This window comes from Papaver somniferum, chromosome 2 (genome assembly GCF_003573695.1).
Source record: "Papaver somniferum cultivar HN1 chromosome 2, ASM357369v1, whole genome shotgun sequence".
NCBI classification, from domain to species: domain Eukaryota; kingdom Viridiplantae; phylum Streptophyta; class Magnoliopsida; order Ranunculales; family Papaveraceae; genus Papaver; species Papaver somniferum.
Window position 1 is genome coordinate 196136914 of NC_039359.1, and position 22085 is coordinate 196158998.

The window sequence follows — 22085 nt, forward strand, 5'->3', positions numbered from 1 at the left end:
CTTCTCAAGTTCGCAGACTAGGTTCGCGGACTTAAGTTACCGGGCAGAGTTTACAAAATCCAGCGTAAATTCTCGGGTATGAGAACTTCGCCGGTTGTCGGACTGAGTTTCACGCAAATAGTATGTCAACTCCAGCAGAAATTCTCGGGTTTGAGAACATCGGCAGTTCGTGGACTGAGTCGCGGACTTGGCTCACGGTATTCTTCCAGTTCTTTTGATCAACAAAGTTCGCAAACTTTGGTTCAAGCAATAGGACTTATACATAAATGTGTTTCCACAACAATGCTTATGTCCACCATTGGTTATGTAATCTAAACTCTCATTTCAATCATTGAAACATTCTTAGAGGACGTTATATAGTTGTTACACCATTTCTCGTCAAAGCAATTTTCAAGATGATTGAAACATATCATGACTTTCGTCACATGGTAAAGATAAAATTGGTTAAAGAGAAAAGCTTACCAACCCATATTTAGAGATATAGATAAGCGAGGTATACTCGGCTCGAAATACCAAATGTGTATAATCAAAGTCTATATATATAGCATACGACTTCTTATCTCAAAGAGTAGGAGATGGAGTAGATAGACTTTTGAGTGATAGATAGGTTCAAGTCTTCACATACCTTTTTGTCGAGAAGTTCCATTGGTTCCTTGAGTAGTTCTTCTACTTGTATGATGAATCACCATGAAGTCCTTGAGATCAACTACACTTTCTATCCTAGTCCGACATTTAGCTATAATAGACTAGAAATCAAGACTTATAGTTTTGATCACTAACATTGACAAACATGCTTGAGATAAAAACGCATGCGATTTCGACCGAGCAATGCTCTAACAATAAGAGTTTCTTGTATTTGCATAAGACCAGCTATGGTAGGCGGATTGTTCCTAACTTCTTCGGGGTTTCTACCAGAGAGAGAGTTCCTGGTAGTGCTAGTATTGCCACCTGTAGTGTTGACAGAGTGGTGACTGGAGTACTGGAACTGGAAGGCGATGCCAGGCGTGATATTACTGCTAGCTAGGAGGAGTGGTAGTAATGCCAGGCGTGATATTACTGCTAGCTAGGAGGAGTAGTATAAGCAGTACCACTAGAACTTGCAATGTTGGGATTGGGTGTTGAACCCTCGGGATTGGGATTGGTAGTTGAACCAGATCTGAGATCGACCATTTTTGAGAGATTGATCTTGCCACCGAGAGATTAATCTCCCACTCTGATCAGAAATTTGTTTGCGGGTAAAAACGACCTGATGGTTTTCTGGTATAAATTGATGGAGGAGGCAAGTGCTCGATGAAGAAAGTGCTCGAAGTATCAAATCGCATGAACCTTTAAACAAATGTATTGTACGGGAGTACTTTGAGTTCGAGAGACTAATCTATAGAACCCTTGCTTAAACCTAGGCAACGGTCGTTTCAGGTTCAATTATATCACAAGAGGAGGAGAAGGGTCGGTTTGTAGGGAAGGAATATGAGATTGATCCATTAATGATGTGATGTGTTAAACTTCTTTGAAGATGATTCTCTATGTAGATGATAGAAATCTTTGAATGTGTTTGATATTCGACTGTCGCAGGTTTTCTTATGAGTCTTGTTCGTCTTATTAAATCATAGGTTCAAAAACCTATTTATTGCAGCACATCAATCTCATGTAAGTGGTGACAATTCAAAGAATTGGAAAAATGGGGAAGTGGGAGATCGTGAAAAAACCACTTCCACTTTGCATGGAAGACTTGGTTGATCGACCATCCACTATTCTATTTTCTTTTTAACTGTCAACACGACTTACCACAATTCACATTGTGGATGTCCCTCACATCGCACGTGTTGTAGGCCGCCAAACCAAAACCCTAATGATATCCCCCCATGTGATATGAATTGATGTCTCATGTGAAAGTATGCTTTGTAGACGTATTTAATGTGGTCAATCTTTGACCTAAGACTATGAACTGAACAAACGAAGTTTAAGATTATGATCAATGAAGCATGGAGTGTTGAAACAACGACATTGCTCTTTAGAAGTTGAATTAGGTCATGACACATCAGTATGCTAGTTGAAGCAGTAATGATAGTCGAATGACTTGGATATGTTTTGATGAGATTGTTGGATTAATTATAAAACATTATGTTGGTACACTGAGCACTTATGAAAATAATCATTGTTAAATGATCATAAAAGGTCTTTTTCGATCCATGTGCCATGAGTCAGTTGAATGACGATAAGCGATTATGTTAGAGCACTGCTCGGTCGAACTCTCATGCGTTTCTATCTCAAGCATGTTTGTTAATGTTAGTGATCAAAACTATAAGTCTCGGAATAGGATAGAAAATGTAGTTGAATTCAAGACTCCATGGCGATCATCATAAAAAGACGAAGAACTACTCAAGGAACTGGTGGAACTTCATCGACTAAAAGGTATGTGGAGACTTGAACTTATTTATCACTCAAAATTCTATCTACTCTATCTCCTATCTTGAGAGAAAAGTCATTTTGCTATATAGACTTTGATTATACACATTTGCTATTTCGAACCGAGTTTATCTCGCTTATCTATTTCTCGAAATATGTGTTAGTAAGCTTTCGCTTTGGCCAAGTTTATCTTTACTAGTGACGAAAGTCATATTAAGTTTCAATTACTTGAAAATTGCTTTGACGAAAAATAGTGTGTGAACAACAACTATATAACTTCCTCTAAGAATGTTTCAATGATTGAAATGAGAGTTTAGATTATATAACCATGGTTGGATATAAACACTGTGTGGTAACTCATACGTGTATAAGTCCTAATTCCTTGAACCAAAGTATGCGTACTTTTCTGCTCAGGAAAACCAGAACTAGAGTCCGCGTACCAAGTCTGCGTACTGTCGGAAGTTCACATCCCGTGAATTTCTGCTAGATTTTGTGAACTGAAAACAAATTATTTTGGGTACTTAAGTCCGCGTACCATTATGCGTACTTAAGTTGGTTATTTTCTAAAAACGATTATTCGTGAACTTAAACTTATATAAACTAAGGAACGCAATTTTGTAAACCGTGTCTATAAAGTTCATGAATCGATTCGAGTGAATCAAACCGTTTTTGCTTCGATTGTGTCTTGTATACTTCTATAAGATCTAAGCAATTGAACAACTCTCTAACTAGTTCATTTGAGTAATTTGAAGTAGTTATGGTAAAGAAGAATATGGTTGATATGAAATTGCTCATATGGCTAACCATTTAGTTAACTACTGTTGAACCAACTAGATATACATGTTTGGGTACGGTTGAACAAACCTAATTAAACGTGCATTTCATTTGTGTGTCATAAAATAAATTTCGATCTAACGGTTGAAAGATATTAGCTTGAATCTAATCATGTTTTCATCTAACGGTGAATATTAGCTTACATTGATTGCAAACCCTAATTTGAAAGACTATATAAAGGAGAACTCTAGAAACTTGGAAACCTAATCCCCACACCTCTTGTGTGATACTAGTTGTATTAGCTCGAGTCGATTCTCCTTTAACCTTAGGTTTCTATCGAGATCCTGTAGGTTAACGACTTGAAGACTTCATTGGGATTGTGAAGCCAGACCGATACTACTTTTCTTGTAGTTTTGTGATCTAATCTTGTTGTTTCTATCGTACTAAGTACAATCGTAAGATTGGCTTGAGATTTATTTCTCCTATAGGGAAGATATAAAAGAAGTCACAAACATATTCGTCTCATCGTTTGTGATTCCGCAATCTTCTTTCGCTAGTCGATTAAGATTATTGTGGAGTGGTTGATAATACTGAGCTGTTCTTCGGGAATATAAGTCTGGTTCATCAATTGGTTCTTGTTCACCTTGATTTATCAAAAGATGGAACAAAAACTCGTAGGTATTTCTGTGGGAGACATATTTATCTATTACAGTAGAATTTTCTGTGTGATACATATTTGTTTCTTAAAGTCTTATACTTTGGGTCATAGCAACTCTTAGTTGTGGGTGAGATCAGCTAAGGGAATCAAGTGTGTAGTATCCTGCTGGGATCAGAGACGTAAGGAGCGCAGCTGTACCTTAGATCAGTGTGAGATTGATTGGGGTTCAACTACAGTCCAGACCGAAGTTAGTTTGTAGTAGGCTAGTGTCCGTAGCGGCTTAATACAGTGTGTGTTCAATCTAGACTAGGTCCCGGGGTTTTTCTGCATTTGCGGTTTCCTCGTTAACGAAATTTCTGGTGTCTGTGTTATTTCTTTTCCGCATTATATTTTGTTATATAATTGAAATATCACAGGTTGTGCGTTGAATCGATCAATTGGGAAATCTAATCTTTGGTTGTTGATTGAAATTGATTGATCCTTGAACATTGGTCATTGGTATCGTCCAAGTGATTTCTCTTGTATTCAATTAGACTCGCAGATTTATATTTTCTTGAGTAAGTATTGAATCGAGAAAGTGATATATAACTCTTAAAAGTATATTGGAGTTAATCCATACTGATTGCTAATCGAAATATTGGGTGTGGTTGTTAGACCCCCGCTTTTTCAATTGGTATCAGAGCAGACAAACACGTTTAAAGACCTTACAAGTCTGTGTTTGTAGTGATCTGACTCTATGAACAAGAGTACTATCTCTGATAAACGCATCACCAGAAATAAAAGTCCTGTCTCGACTGTATCTATTAAAGAGAAAGATTCGTCAATCTCAAATATAGACGAACCACGTGTTCTGACGAGACAAACAGACACTGACATGTGCTCTACCGATTACCCTTCAAAAGAGTCTATCTCTATTAATGAAAGGGAAACATATGAAGAGAGTGAACTGATTCTAAATCTTGTTAGAATCCAAGCTGATAGATTTAATCGGTTGAAAAATCATGTCAATGTTCTTCTTGGTGTAGTAAGAGAATGCAATTCCAAAAACGCTGAAGTTCAGTCTTCACGTATCCTACTTGAGGCACGCCTTGGAAAGGATTTTTTGGAAATTGAACATTGATTGAATAAACTCTCGATTCAAGGATGTTTCAAAAAATCCTCCACACCATCTACTTCTCTTGAAACCAAAAGAGCTCCAGTTTCAGAAGTAAAACATGACCCCCTTTCTATTAAAAAGGATGTACCTGCAATCTCCATTAATCAAGGATGTTGCACATCAAATGGGAGGAATAAATCTTTAAACGATGATGTTAAGACGAAACCTTATAATCACCCTCATGATCAGAAAGTATGTCTCTTTTGTGATTCAAAAGGGCCTGTTAAGCTTAAGAGAAACTCTAGGTTGAATAACAATCCCATTGTTCAACTTCAACACACCTTGGACTTAATTCTCAAAGGTGTAACTGACATTTGTATGTCTAAAACAATTGGTTTTCGTACTTACCCTGTGTATGCTACCAGGAAGGTCAGTTCAATGAGTTCCTCGAACGCTCAGAAGCAGAACAGACGCCTTAACAAAAATCGTCTAAGGAAAGAGCAAGTCTTTTCTTCTGTTACAAGAGGAGATAACATTGCCTTTGATGTGAAAAAAATACCAGGTGAAAGGACAAAAAGTGATGATATGAGAAATAACCTGTAGGAGATAATTGAAGGCTATAAAGAAATTGTCAACAGGTTGTCTACCTCCTCAAGTCAAAATTCTTCTGAATTTTTTCTTTGCAACCATGTTGCCTGCTACTTTTGTGCTCTAAAATTGTTTCTCTACATATAAAATTTATTGAGCCAAAAATCTTGTGATAATTTTCACATAGCAGAAATTCTGTCTTGTCGTAAAAATACGACCGGTTGCGTACCTTTGTTGTTGGGTCAAGATTGTATTCGTACGAGTACCCGTGTTACTGTCATGAATCAATTTTTAGAAACCCTAAAAGTTACCCTTCCTAAGAAACCATTTAAATACCAAAACCCTTGAGTCTCGTACGCATACTCTGGGATTTTTTTGGGGCCGTCAAGAATGTCTTCTTCCAACTCTGGCGGTTTTGCAAAAGGATTTCTTGACAAAGGTATTGGTTTCAAATCCAAGGGAAGGAAGAAAATAACCGTAGTAGAATATGATCATCCTAATGCCTCATGTTACTATGCCTATACACATCAGGATGTTGAGAATGAGGATATGGTTTCTACTGAAGTGGTTCATGATTTTCTTAAATATTTTGAGGAAGCAAAACTGAATCTCGCTGATACTTTGAAGAGTGACCTTGGTCTCATAATGACACATGTTAAAGATCTTCTCAATAAGGATATCTTCTCTGAAAAAGCAGTAGATGTTGTCAATCACAAGCTCAAAGATCTCAAGACTCATGAGGATACTGAACCGTCTATTTGACTTCAATTCGTGTTCGGCTTTGGCATAGGAGTCAGTTTTTGTTCTTTAGCTTGTTGATTTTATTTTGTATAGTAAATCTTCATGTTTTTAGGTTTATTTGTTTAAATTCTAAAAAGTTGTCTGGAAGATGATTTTTGCAGTATTAATCTTTATGGTTTTATATACTGCAATTTATTATAGGATATGTGTGTTTGCGTCCGTGAACTATGATTGTCCCATACCTTGTCAAAAGTTAAGTCTTTCCTATGTCGATATGCATATATTGATAAAAGAGTGAATGAACTTTTGACATTACAAAAGTTTCAATCCTATTGTATGTCATATGCAAATATTGATGGAAAATAGGATGAACTTTTGTTTACAAGGATTATGTCTATTGTATGCCATTGTGCAAATAGTGATGGAAAATGGAATGAATCCTTGTCTATTCCGCAGTATTGATCTTCCCTCATCCATTTTTTATGTATATACTGTGCGGCTTCGTAAGTTCTCTTATGTTGAGCATGTCCGATTGAATTAATCATGGGTTCTCTTGTGGTTAATTTAATTGAGTATTTTTGGATTCAAATTCATATTCGTATGTGATTTGTTATGTCCAAAGAAATCCTTCTTTTCTTTTGAAAGTAAGGCCCCTCTTGTTGTTCTTTTGGGAATGACATTTTATGGGGGAGAGTTCTTAATTGAACTTGCTCTTAATTGCCAAATCTTTTTGGGGAGTGCGGTTGTGGAATATTATAGGGGTTATCTTGTATATTTATAAACTCCTTGATGATACTAAAATTACAACCTTTGGGATCATTGGAGTATTTGTAAGTGACGAAGATTTCGAGTAATGCTGAAGAACCAAGAAGATCAGGCATGTGGAAGAGAAGCTACAAAAGTTTATTTATCTATTTTTTGTATTCCATATGTATTGATAGTTTTGTCACTAAAATTTACAAAGGGAGAGATTGTTAGAGCACTGCTCGGTCGAACTCGCATGCGTTGCTATCTCAAGCATGTTTGTCAATGTTAGTAATCAAAACTATAAGTCTTGATTTCTAGTCTACTTATGGCTAAGTCTCGGATTAGGATAGAAAGTTTAGTTGAGCTCAAGACTCCATGGCGATCATCATACAAAGACGTAGAACTACTTAAGGAACTGGTGGAACTTCATCGACTAAAAGGTATGTGGAGACTTGAACTTATTTATCACTAAAAATTCTATCTACTATATCTCCTATCTTGACACAAAAGTCGTTTTCCTATATAGACTTTGATTATACACATTTGCTATTTCGAGCCGAGTTTATCTCGCTTATCAATTTCTCGAAATATGTGTTAGTAAGCTTTCGCATTGGCCAAGTTCATCTTTACTAGTGACGAAAGTCATATTAAGTTTCATTTACTTGAAAATTGCTTTGGAGAAAAATAGTTTGTGAACAACAACTATATAACGTTTTCTAAGAATGTTTCAATGATTGAAATGAGAGTTTAGATTATATAACCATGGTTGGATATAAACGTTGTATGGTAACTCATACGTGTTTAAGTCCTTATTCCTTGAACCAAAGTTTGCGTACTTTGCTGCTCAGGAAAACCGGAACTAGATTCCGTGACAGACACATTTTTGTGTCTGATTAGTCTCGATTCTATATATTGTTAGGGCTCATTTTTGTACTTATTATGGTGTTTTATTTATTTGTAGGTATTTTTGGAAAAATAAACTTTTGCGGCGAAATTGGCTCGAAAAGTGATGTTTGCACTCTCCGGAGGAATCACTAAATACACCCCGAAGAAATGTTGTTGGCACCCGGACGAAGTGTCAGACGCACCCAGGAAAAGTATTAAAAATACCCCAGAAAATCGCTAAAGGGACCCCTAGCAATGGATAAGGGGTACCCAAATTACTAAGGGGAACCCAACCAGCTATTCCCACCCCAGCCATTGTTAGGGGGACACCATCTTTATGGTTTAAACGCACTGAATTTTGGCTGGAAAATTATTATCAACAGCGAACTCCCTGATTTGGATTTGGACGTGATATTCTCGTGGATTTTCAGCAGACCAAGTTGGTTTGGGCTTGGTTTGATCATACATGCAAGGTACGTGGATTAAAATCGAAAATAAAGGGAGATATGGAAAGATTTCCTAAAACAGGCGAAACATGGCCTGTATGGGTGTTCAATTCAGTTGTATTGGGCTTGATAATCGAGATTTGATGAAACACATGAGGAGTAATACTCGGGTCTTTGTGGATTGAGTTTGGGCGAGATTTAGTCGGATTTCTTCTCGGATTTTGATTTGCATTACCCTGTTTCACATGATCAACAATGAACTTATTTACGTAAAGAAAAAAAGATTGTCATTTATAAACACGGTGAAACATGGGAGTAGTTGTTCACGGATTTTATGTTCGGCTAAATTTGGTAATACGTGGGGAATGGGATAGTGAATATCTCCTTATGGATTTGAATCTATCAACAAAGGAGAGTTTGGACTAAACAGGGAGACGTGTGAAGAAAATATGAAAATTATATCCGTAACTTTTGGAAAAAGTAAAGGAAGAAAATCAGATATTTCTTGGAGACTTGATCGTGCTGTGGCATATATATATGTTTCTTGGAGTTTCAAAAGAATCTATCGAGTAGTTTGGGGCCTTTAAGTATTTTAGGGGAAGCTCTGGTATGAAGAAATCACGCTGCGGAGAAAGTTGCAGCAGCAGGAGGTAGAAGACGAAGCTGAAGAACATTGGACAGACGAAGACAGTCGTAGAGGGAGTCTTTTTCAAACAACATAACAGAAGTATCGTTGTTCAACAATAATAGATAACATATATCATAAGCTTGTCATCTGTTCTCTGTAACAGTCCAGCGCGTTGTAACAGCTGTTTGTAACACCGTTGCAGCGTTGCAAACTGTCTGCTTTATTAGTTTTCTCTTGTTTTTCACCTATTTGAGCTATGAACAACTATTTTGAGCACGTGAATAATATGAGGAGCTAAAACCCATTGCTGAGGCGATAGAGGAAGCTATTTTTCCAACAAAAAGTGGTATATTCTATTTTATCTTTTTATTTGCAACAATTATATGATTATTTGCCTTGAAATATTATTGAATATGATTTTTATTTGAGTGATTGTGATCTATTTTGATGGAGTATGCTTAGTTTTAAGACTTTTGATGCTTCATACTTGGTATTTACAATTATTACTTTTGAAAATCTACTTGTTGCAACATTTTAGAATCAAATTAAACAAGAAAATTGCATAAATATAAGTATTGGTTTAATCACTTTGAACTTGGAATATAGTGGAATCTTAGCCTCAGTGTTTCTTTTAGTATTAATATCATCTTTGATTGAGTTTGCTATAATTTTTAGTGAGTTTTCTATTTTAATATTAGGATTTAAGTCTAATTAATATCCTTCACAAGTCTGAGAATCGAACCACTTTTACCACTATCTACAAATCACATCAATTTTTGGCGCCGCTGACGCGGACTTGTTTTTAGGGTTTTAGATTTTTTTTTCTTTATTATTTTTGTCTTTTTTTTATGTTTTTGGGTATTTATCTTGTGTCTACAGGTTCTGGATCATAAAGAAAATTGAGCCAAGGAGTTTGGTGATTTCATAAAGACTTGGAGCTAAAGATTAAAGCAAAAAGAACAGAAAAGAAGACAATTTTATTTTATTTTTTTAGACAATTTTAGTTTAGGGTTTGTTTATTTTATTTTTAAAAAAAAAAATTGTATTAGGGTTTATTATTTTTGTAATTTTTCTTTATTTTTTTGGAATTTTGGACTTTAGGACATTATTTTTTTTATTACCCTACGGAAGGGTACTTTAAATATAAACTGTTTGCAGAGAAGGAGGACAATTACGATATTGTCTCTGCACCTTGGGTTCGTACACTAGACATCGGAGTCAGTGGCTCGAGTCGACTACAACCGATTCATCCCCCGTCTGGAACGGGAGGTAAGATTCTAAACACTCGCGAATCCCCTGTCAGCGAGTTACTGGACTCCTTCGTATGCATATATGTTGGGAACTGAATACGGACATTTATTTTTCTAGTAAGGGGCAAGGCCTGGCCATACAAGATAAGGGTTCGGATATCATCACCGTTCTCTTCTTGCCCGCTTTAGGAACACGTAACCTACGCGAACCTAAGCCTAAAATTTTGACTAGACTGATAGGGTAACGAGATTAACAGGAAAGTCATTCGAAAAATATTGGTTACTCTTTTAAGCATACTTCGAAGTTCTTGACGGTTTCTGTAAGTTGAATGCGTGACTGCGCCGCCTTGTAATACCGGTGAGGCCTTGGGTATCAAAGTTCCACCGAGCTTCCCTCGCCTATATTCAACTTACGTTAACTCGGATTGATTCCATATGGGTTTGCTTAAATTGTAACGAATTCCCGTTCGAAGGATTAGAAGCTGGTCTAGAAACAATCTAAGTGGAGCCATCATGCTTTTTGTTTGCTAGGAATCAATAGGTTTGATTTGGTTGAGTCGGCCTTGATCTTTGTTTGATTTCCCTTCCAAGTTAGAAAATTCTATTGTATTCCTGAACGTAAACGAGGCGCACTAGGTAGATTTGTTAAAGAGAAACCTAGTAGTTCTAAGCGTCTCAATTATCTTAATCTAGAAAGTCCGGCTTTTGAAGAGTCTGTTTTTTAACGTTCTTTGACTGAGGAGAGAATCCCTGTTGCTCCAATAGCGCCAGAAATGGCAACTTTGAAAGCTTTGTTGAATCCAACTAGGACTACCCGTCCTTCGTGTATTAAGTTAGCTGAAACGGAGACACCCTATGAACTGAAACCTGGGACCTTACAGATGCTCCCAATCTTTTTAGGGAAAGAAAATGAAAACCCTTATTACCATGTTAGGAATTTTGAGGAAATTTGTAGTACTCTAAGAATTAGAGGCTTAGATGATGATGCTTTGAAACTTAGGTTATTCCCATTTTCCCTGAAAGATAAGGCTAAGTCGTGGTTGTATAGTTTGGACTCCGAGTCAATTGAGACATATGAACAACTTACATCTGCCTTTTTCAATAATTTTTTCCCTAGGCACAAAACATCGTCTATTAGGACGCAAATATGCACATTTTCACAACAAGAGGGAGAATCTTTATATAGATATTTGGAAAGGTTCAATGATTTATTATCCCAGTGTCCTCATCATGGTTTAGAAAAGGTTAGGCTAGTTCAGATCCTTTATGAGGGTTTAGATTATTCCACAACGACCATGGTTGAGTCTCTATGCATTGGTGGATTTGAAAACCAAACTGTTGATGCGGCGATGGATTTTTTTAATGAAATCCCCGAAAAAACCCAGCAATGGGAAAATAGTAGGGCACCCAAGAAAACAATTCTTTTAGGTAGAGGAAACGTTAATAGGGTAGAAAGAGGCTATGAATTAGATGCCAAAATTGTTGCTATATCAAAAAGGTTAGAAGCCTTAGAAGTGGGCCAGACTAGTGGTAGAGTGGAGCCTTTTTGGGAAGGACAGAATATTGAAGAGCAGGCCAATGCTCTTTATAATAACACTAGATTTGATAACCGTCAAAAGATTGACCCATATTCAGAAACCTATAATCCTGGTTGGAGAAACCATCTGAACCTTTCGTGGTCTAAGGGCCAAAGTCAAGGTCAGTTTAGTAATTCTAATGCTCCCCCAGGTTTTGGCTATACTAAGAATCCTTTAGGACTAGCTCAGTTTCAGAATCAGTCAGATAAGAAAATCCTAAGTTTAGAGGAATCTCTTGCCTTGTTAACTCAGCAAACTGCAAAATTCCAGTTATCCGTAGAACAGAGTCTACAAGCTAGTGACAGGATAGGACAAGAAAATAGTCAGGCTATTTCCGAGTTAAAAACCCAGGTTGGTCTGATAAGTGATTCATTGAGAGAAAAAGGTAAGTTTCCTAGTCAAACACAACCCAACCCTATAGGAGTTCATGAATTAGGTGTAAAACCATCGAATCAATTGAATGCTGTTAGAACCCTTAGAAGTGGTAGAGTTGTAGACAATAAGGTAACCATGCCCGATAGTGAACATATTGTAGTTCACCCCTGAGGATCTCACCTCTCAGGACCAGTAGCTGAAGAGACTGATAAAGTTTCTATGATGTGAATTCGGTTCCTGAAAGGTCTGATTTTAGGCCTAGAGCCCCATTTCCTCAGCTATTAGTACCAACAAAGAAGGAATCGAACTTTAATGACATAGTGGAGGTTTTTAAGCAAGTTACCATAAACCTTCCCTTATTAGATGCAATTAGGAAATTCCTGCTTATGCCAAGTTCCTTAAGGATATGTGTACGCGAAAGCGAAAACTTAGCGTCCATAAGAAAGCCTTTTTAGCTAGTCACGTAAGTTCAATCATTCAGAACACCACAACTCCAAAGTACAAAGACCCAGGTTCTCCTACCATTGCTTGCACAATAGGTAACTTCCGGGTAGAAAAAGCTTTACTTGACTTAGGAGCCAGTGTGAACTTACTGCCATTCCATGTATACTTACAGCTAGGACTTGGTGAAATGAAACCTACTCAGATGACACTGCAGTTAGCTGATAGGTCTGTTAAAATCCCTCGAGGTGTTATCGAGGATGTTCTTATTGAGGTCGACAAGTTTATTTATCCAGTGGATTTCGTGGTCCTAGATACCCAACCTGTCCCTGACCCAGAGAACCAGATACCTGTGATTTTAGGTCGCCCATTTTTAGCTACGTCTAATGCGATCATTAACTGTCGAAATGGTGTGATGAGTTTATCTTTTGGTAATATGACTATGGAGATGAACATTTTTAATGTCAGTAAGCAACCTCATGAGCTAGATGACACATGTGTTGAGGAGGTGAACATGATAGAAGCCTTAGTTCAGGAGTCATTACCAAACATCTTGTCTGAAGACCCATTAGAAAGTTGTCTATCCCATTTTGGTTTAGATTTTGACGACGATAGCACTATTGAACAGGTGAATGCTCTATTAGATTCTACCCCTGTGTTAGACACTGATAGATGGAAAGCTAGGTTCGAACCGTTACCAGTTTCTGAGACTACCCTAATTCCTTCTTTAGAAGAGCCCCCAAAGTTGGACCTTAAACCACTACCCGATACTCTAAAGTATGTGTTTTTAGGCCCATCTGAGACTTTACCTGTGATTGTAGCTTCCAATTTGGATAGTGATCGGGAAAGTAGGCTAGTAAATGTACTTCAAGACAATAAGGAAGCTTTAGGGTGGACTATAGCAAACATTAAGGGTATAAGTCCTACTGTGTGTATGCATCAGATTCATTTAGAGGAAGACTCCAAACCTTCTAGGGAGATGCAACGTCGACTGAACCCTAACATGAAAGAGGTAGTTCGAAAAGAGGTGCTTAAGTTGTTAGATGCGGGTATTATTTACCCAATTTCAGACAGTAAGTGGGTCATCCCTGTTCAGGTTGTCCCCAAAAAATCAGGTATCACTGTAGTCCAGAATGATAATAATGAATTAATCCCAACCCGAGTGACCACGGGATGGCGTGTGTGTATTTACTATAGGAAATTGAACAAGGTCACAAGGAAGGATCACTTTCCCCTTCCTTTTATCGACCAAATGCTAGAGCGATTAGCTGGACATAGTCACTATTGCTTCTTAGATGGCTACTCCGGTTATAATCAGATTTTTATTTCCCCGGAAGACCAAGAGAAAACCACTTTTACCTGTCCCTTTGGTACCTTTGCGTATAGACGCATGCCTTTCGGGCTATGTAATGCCCCTGCAACTTTTCAGTGTTGTATGATGAGCATATTTTCTGATATGGTAGAACGGTTCTTAGAGGTCTTTATGGATGATTTTTCAGTGTTTGGTTCATCTTTCGATGAGTGCTTGCATCATTTGACATTAGTGTTGACTAGGTGTAAGGAAAAAAATTTAGTGCTTAATTGGGAAAAATGCCATTTCATGGTTAAATCAGGAATTGTGTTAGGGCACATCGTCTCTTCGGATTATGCTATAGGCGTTGTTTTAGGACAAAAAGAAAACAAATTACTTCATGTGATTTATTATGCTAGCAAAACTCTGAATGATGCCCAAATGAACTACACAACTACCGAGAAGGAACTTTTATCCATCGTGTTTTCTTTGGATAAGTTTAGGTCCTACCTATTAGGTTATAAGATCATAATCTATACAGATCATGCTGCTTTGAAATACCTTTTATCTAAGAAGGATACCAAACCTAGATTGATTAGATGGATCCTATTGTTACAGGAATTTTCCCTAGACATTAGAGACAAAAAGGGTGCAGAAAATGTAGTAGCAGATCACTTGTCTAGGCTAGTTGTTAGTTCCCCTAGTGATTCCCTTCCTATAAGGGATAGATTTCCTGATGAACAATTGTTCTCTGTTTCCCAATCGCCTTGGTATGCAAATATAGTGAATTATCTTGTTACTGGTCGAACCCCTCAACATTGGGGTAAGCAAGATCGTTCTAGGTTTTTAGCCGAGGTTAAGCATTTCTTGGGACGATCCTTATCTGTTTAAGTATTGTCCGGACCAGATTATTAGGAGATGTGTATCTGAGAGTGACCAGTCTAGTATTATCTCCTTTTGGCATGAACATGCATGTGGGGGTCATTTTAGTGCTAAGAAGACTACTGCCAATATTTTGCAGTGTGGATTTTACTGGCCTTTGTTGTTTAAAGATTCCCATAGTCATTGTGTTTCTTGTGAGCGTTGCCAGAAGTTAAGAACCATTTCCCGTAGAAATATGATGCCTTTGAACCTTATTTTAGTGATTGAGGTATTTGATGTGTGGGGCATTGATTTTATGGGTCCATTTCCTATTTCGCTTGGTTATCTTTACATACTTGTCGTTGTAGACTATGTGTCTAAGTGGGTTGAGGCGGTTCCGTGTAGAACGAATGACCACAGGGTCGTAGTCCAGTTTTTGAAAGAGAATATACTTACACGTTTTGGTATGCCGCGAGCTATAATTAGTGATGGAGGTTCACACTTTTGTAATAGACCGTTTTCTCTTTTAATGAAACAATACGGTATTACCCATAAAGTAGCAACCCCATATCACCCTCAGACTAGTGGTCAGGTAGAGGTTTCTAATAGGGAAATTAAACGTATTCTAGAGAAAACAGTTAATCCAAATAGGAAAGACTGGTCTTCGAGGCTTACTGATGCCTTATGGGCTTACCGTACTGCATTTAAGACACCCATTGGAATGTCACCTTATCGTTTAGTGTTTGGCAAGGCATGTCACCTGCCTGTTGAGTTAGAGCATCGATCCTATTGGCTATTAAGAACTTAAACTTTTCACTTGACAAGGCAGGCGCTCAAAGAAAGCTCCAGCTCAATGAGTTGGACGAGATTCGTAGAGATGCATACGATAGTGCTAAAGAGTATAAGAACAAAATGAAACTTGTGCATGATAGGAATATTTTACGAAAGTCATTTTCTCCAGGTCAAAAAGTTCTTCTGTATGACACTCGTTTGCATCTATTCCCCGGGAAGTTGCGCTCTCGGTGGACCGGTCTTTTTGTGGTCCGTACTGTTTTTCCTCATGGCGCTGTTGAGATTGAGACACCAGATAGTAGTAGTTCTTCGAAGGTTAACGGTCAGCGATTGAAGCCCTTTTTAGAGCCTTTTCCTACAGGTGATGTTGAGGAGGTCCCTCTGGAGGACCCTGTTTACCTTGATTGACCATCGAGGCGATTTTTTATGTTGTATAATATTTTTGTAGGTTTTTGGTTACACTTCACCCAGGTACTATCTTTCCGACTTCTCTCTTTACTATTTCCTCATGTTACTTATATTTTTGGTACTGTTCTTTGATTAGAAACATTGAGGACAATGTTAGATTTAAGTTTGGAGGTGGGGTACAACTTTTTATTACCTTTTCGTTGCAATAATTAAACTCCAGAGCCTAGAAATTTATTCTTATTAAGGATGACACTAACCAATCTAAGTGGATGGAAGCATTTTGGTTTTAGGAGTTGAGGAACCAATCTGACTAGATGGCAACATCTAAAGAGTCTATTCATAAAAGCACATAGCTCAGGTGTTAAAAATAACATGATAGTTTCACCATATCTCGTTGAGTCCTTTTCACTTCTGTTTTTATTTTGTTTTGTTTTTAAACTATGTTTATTTAAGTGATTAGGTGGGGCTCACGATTCAAGTTGTTACCAATGCTAGGATGAATTAGAGTGATTGAGATACCAAAAAAAAAAGAAAAAAGAGAGAGACCAGACCATCAGACCAACTGGAATAAATTCAATAAAGTCGACCACTGGAGCCCTTGTATATGCCAGTTGTGTTGACCTAGAGTTAGGATTATCAATCACTAGTTCCCTTGTATATGCCAGTGTGTTGATATTAGTCAGACTAGTATCTCAGTCCATTAGGATAGGTTCATTTTGGTGAAGGCCTTCAGACAGATATGAGAAACACAGTTCACCTAGTAAACATCAAAACCATCTATGTTTTTCCATATCCATCTTCTTGATCTATCCATGTGAATAGTCTTGACTCCGGATATTGATGTCCATAGTGGGACTATCTGAGTAGAGCTCTGTCACTTCATATGAATTTTAGTATGCTTGAGTGCAAACTCGTGTAGAACAATTGGAATTTCGCATCAGGGTACTTCCTCATGTAGTCAATAAGTATGCCAACCAAGGAGATTCTTTAGTGCCTTCCAAGGTTCTGTGTAGATAGCTAGGGTCTGGAGTAAAAAGGTTTTGTCGGTATACCTCTGGTAAGCTCTCCGGAGACAACACTCCGCCACTAGGGACACCTAGGGGTTTAAAGGCTTATTGCATACGCTAAATGCAATCGACGATGCCTGCGACAGTGAGTTAGGATTTTATTTCTATTTTATTTCTGCTCGAGGACTAGCAAATAATAGGTTTGGGGGTATTTGATAGACACATTTTTGTGTCCGATTTGTCTCGATTCTATATATTGTTAGGGCTCATTTTTGTACTTATTATGGTGTTTTATTTATTTGTAGGTATTTTTGGAAAAATAAACTTTTGCGGCGAAATTGGCTCGAAAAGTGATGTTTGCACTCTCCGGAGGAATCACTAAATACACCCCGAATAAATGTTGTTAGCACCCGGACGAAGTGTTAGACGCACCCAGGAAAAGTATTAAAAATACCCCAGAAAATCGCTAAAGGGACCCCTAGCAATGGATAAGGGGTACCCAAATTACTAAGGGGAACCCAACCAGCTATTCCCACCCCAGCCGTTGTTAGGGGGACACCATCTTTATGGTTTAAACGCACTGAATTTTGGATGGAAAATTATTATCAACAACGAACTCCCTGAATTGGATTTGGACGTGATATTCTCGTGGATTTTCAGCAGACCAAGTTGGTTTGGGCTTGGTTTGATCATACATGCAAGGTACGTGGATTAAAATCGAAAATAAAGGGAGATATGGGAAGATTTCCTAAAACAGGCAAAACAGGGCCTGTATGGGTGTTCAATTCAGTTGTATTGGGCTTGATAATCGAGATTTGATGAAACACATGAGGAGTAATACTCGGGTATTTGTGGATTGAGTTTGGGAGAGATTTAGTCGGATTTCTTCTCGGATTTTGATTTGCATTACCTTGTTTCACAGGATCAACAATGAACTTATTTACGTAAAGAAAAAAAAGATTGTCATTTATAAACACGGTGAAACAGGGGAGTAGTTGTTCACGGATTTTATGTTCGGCTAAATTTGGTAATACGTGGGGAATGGGATAGTGAATATCTCCTTATGGATTCGAATCTATCAACAAAGGAGAGTTTGGACTAAACAGGGATACGTGTGAAGAAAATATGAAAATTATATCCGTAACTTTTGGAAAAAGTAAAGGAAGAAAATCAGAGATTTCTTGGAGACTTGATCGTGCTGTGGCATATATATATGTTGCTTGGAGTTCCAAAAGAATCTATCGAGTAGTTTGGGGCCTTTACGTAGTTTAGGGGAAGTTCTGGTACGAAGAAATCACGCTGCGGAGAAAGTTGTAGCAGCAGGAGGTAGAAGACGAAGCTGAAGAACATTGGACAAACGAAGACAGTCGCAGAGGGATTCTTTTTCAAACAGCTTAACATAAGTATCGTTGTTCAACAATAATAGATAACATATATCATAAGCTTGTCATCTTTTCTCTGTAATAGTCCAACCCGTTGTAACAGCTGTTTGCAACACCGTTGCAGCGTTGCAAACTGTCTTCTTTATTAGTTTTCTCTTGTTTTTCACCTATTTGAGTTATGAACAACTATTTTGAGCACGTGAATAATATGAGGAGCTAAACCCCATTGCTGAGGCGATAGAGGAAACTATTTTTCCAACAAAAAGTGGTATATTCTATTTTATCTTTTTATTTGCAATAATTATATGATTATTTGCCTTGAAATATTATTGAATATGATTTTTATTTGAGTGATTGTGATCTATTTTGATGGAGTATGCTTAGTTTTAAGACTTTTGATGCTTCATACTTGGTATTTACAATTATTACTTTTGAAAATCTACTTGTTGCAACATTTTAGAATCAAATTAAACAAGAAAATTGCATAAATATAAATATTGGTTTAATCACTTTGAACTTGGAAAATAGTGGAATCTTAGCCTCAGTGTTTCTTTTAGTATTGATATCATCTTTGATTGAGTTTTCTATAATTTTTAGTGAGGTTTTCTATTTTAATATTAGGATTTAAGTCTAATTAATATCCTTCACAAGTCTGAGAATCGAACCACTTTTACCACTATCTACAATTCACATCAGTCCGCGTACCAAGTCTTATATTCCCGAAGAACAGCTCAGTATTATCAATCACCTCACAATAATCTTAATCGACTAGCGAAAGAAGATATTGCGGAATCACAAACATCTTCGTCTCATCGTTTTTGATTCCACAATATCTTCTTTCGCTAGTAGATTAAGATTATTGTGAGGTGATTGATAATACTGAGCTTTTCTTCGGGAATATAAGTCTGGTTTATCAATTGGTTCCTGTTCACCTTGATTTATTAAAAGACGGAACAAAAACTCGTAGGTATTTCTGTGGGAGACAGATTTATCTATTACCGTAGACTTTTCTGTGTGATATAGATTTGTTTATTAAAGTCTTCGACTTTGGCTCGTAGCAACTCTTAGTTGTGGGTGAGATCAGCTAAGGGAATCAAGTGCGTAGTATCATGTTGGGATCAAAGACGTAAGGAGCGCAATTGTACCTTGGATTAGTGTGAGATTGATTGGGGTTCAACTAAAGTCCAGACCGAAGTTAGTTTTTAGTAGGCTAGTGTTTGTAGCGGCTTAATGCAGTGTGGTTGTTAGACCCCCGATTTTTCAGATTATATAATGGTCGACTGACGAACCAAATGTTGGTTGATGGACCAATAAAATACTGATAGCTGGTCAGTATGAAGTCTTCATATGTTGATATTTGAATCAACATGAGACATACTGCTACTCAAATATTAATAGTCAAATTGATATGAGAAATATTGCTCTGTATAGCAATTAAATATTGATAGTTGAATCCATATTTCCAGAGGCGGAGGTTCTGAACCTTGTTGGCCGAGCCACATTTCTAGTAGCAAGCAATTATTTACTTGATGAAAATTTCAAATTTGTGTCTTCTTGCCAAAATAGCCGCAAAATCTTCATTTGAAGTCGGAATGAGTTGGTTGACTTCTCATTCTTTAGCTAGAGGAAGGTATAACTTATTTAAAAGGAATTTATTGATTCGGAGTCTGTTTGATAGGTGAAAAGGACCTGACACCGAGAATTCATAACTTTTGAGGAATAATTATGTAGGTTTCTCAGCTGTCATGTAGTCGAGAGTTTCGGCCGCCATTTACAGCCTGTTTATCTGATTAATGCGCCCTATTAGTATGTTGTAGTAGAGACCCATACGAATCATTTGGTATATAGGTCACCTTCAGATCTTCAACAATTAGCGCCAGTTTCAGTTGTTCCAGAGGATAGTGTAAAAGACGTTTCTCGGTGGAGTTTTTGTAAAGCGACATAACCTTTCTAAACTACATGCCATGTCCTAAAACACTTTTTATTGAATTTTTAGGTTATTAATATGCATGTTTTATGAATTCTATGGGTTGTACTTGAATATCCATGCTTGAACCACTTTTTGCTAATTATGACGCTTTTATTTTTCAGCAGGAGTATGACCCAAATGGAGAAAGACCAGAGGATGAAGTCTTGGAGATTACCGTGGGCGACATTGCTGATGAAGTGTCTATCACTGTGAGTTATATTTTGATGTGTTAGCACTAGTAGTAGACTTGGAGGCATTCCTGGATGACTCTGTATGGAGTTGGCATTATTCTGGTAACATCTGCTCAATGAGTGCCTTCAGATATGCGAGGTTCTCCTTCTTGGTGGTAGTCGTGCCTGGTTGTGTTTCACAAAGGGATTCTTGTATTTTCATCAGTTTTGAGAGGCTTGGTGATGTTTGGTGTTTTCAGCGAAAGCATTTCGAAGAATGATCTATGTTGTTCCACTGATGATGTTACTGGAATTGAGATTGGTTGCTGGACCTGAATTGAGGTTAATAGCTGAACTTGATCTAAGATCCACCCTTTTTTTTCAGACGGTTGAAGAATTGAATTTGTAGCCAAGAGGATTGATCTCCGGCTGTGGTCACCAATTTTTAATGGCCAAAAATTACTCCTAGGTAAAACAATATATTGTCGAATTACCTTCTTTAGGTTCGAAAATCAAAATCGTACAAAACGAGCCTAAACCAAGAAATTGGCCGTTTACGTTTTGTTCGGTTACAAAGAGAGAAGATGGGTTGATGTTAGGGGAGGGAAAGCAAAGAAATTTGAGGAAATCAGTGGTGATTGAATTTTTGAAAAAAACAGGGCTTAAGAATGATAAGCTTGTTTCTTCTTCTGAATAGGCTAAGTGGCCTATTTATAGTTGTATGGAACACTCAATGTTTCCTCATAAGTAGTGGAGATCGTGAAGAGATGGAGAGATAGAAATAGTGGAGGTAATGGTAAGTTACACCCATTATGCTAGGGAAGTTTCCATAAACATATAAGTCATTACTCCATTACTTTACCACTTCATTTAACTGCTCTTAACTGTTACCACTACTTGTTATTTCGTTATCATGGGGTGTTTCCACGCCGCATGTTGCTGTAAACCACCAGACCAATACCCATAAATATTTCCTCCACGTAACATGTTTTTGATTTCTCGTCGAAATTGGTAGAGTTATGGACTGTCTCTTGCGTTGTCCAGGTTTCCAGGATGTACTTGACTGAGTAATAGCCTAAGCTAGCCAGACTATGTCGAAGTGACATAGCTTTAAGAGACAACTCATCTCTTATGTGTGACTAATAAGAAGCTTACCGTAAGATGGCATTGTTTGCAAGCTTATGATAACGGCGTATTTGTGGCACGTTAATGGCATATTTGATTATACACAAGGTGTCATAGCAATAGTCATGGAATGAGAGGCACGACCAAGTTGGCCAAGGCGACTTTGGAAGTTTGCCAAGGTTGCTTGGGAGTTTTGGTGGCGTTGGACACCATATAATGTTGTCTTGGGTTGTTTGGTGGCGTGGGGCACCAAGTTGATAGCTAGTCAAGTCGTGGTGCGGGGCCGTGCAATAGCTAGCCAAGTCGTGGAAAGGGACACGACCAAGTTAGCATGGCCATAAGATGTCGGGACGCTTGTCATGCTGGTTTGTGGCCACGGCCATGCACTTTGGTGGGACGGGACAAGCTGGTGGCCACGACCATGAACCAATCTTGGCTATGAGACGCGGCCAAGTTGGCCAGGCCATG

The 22085-nt window shown here is 37.7% G+C and overlaps 1 pseudogene; it reads right to left on the reverse strand.

The window, feature by feature from the left end:
• Nucleotides 1-11356: 11356 nt before the first annotated feature.
• LOC113354593 lies at nucleotides 11357-11456 on the reverse strand (annotated as a pseudogene).
• Between the last annotated feature and the right edge of the window lie 10629 nt (nucleotides 11457-22085).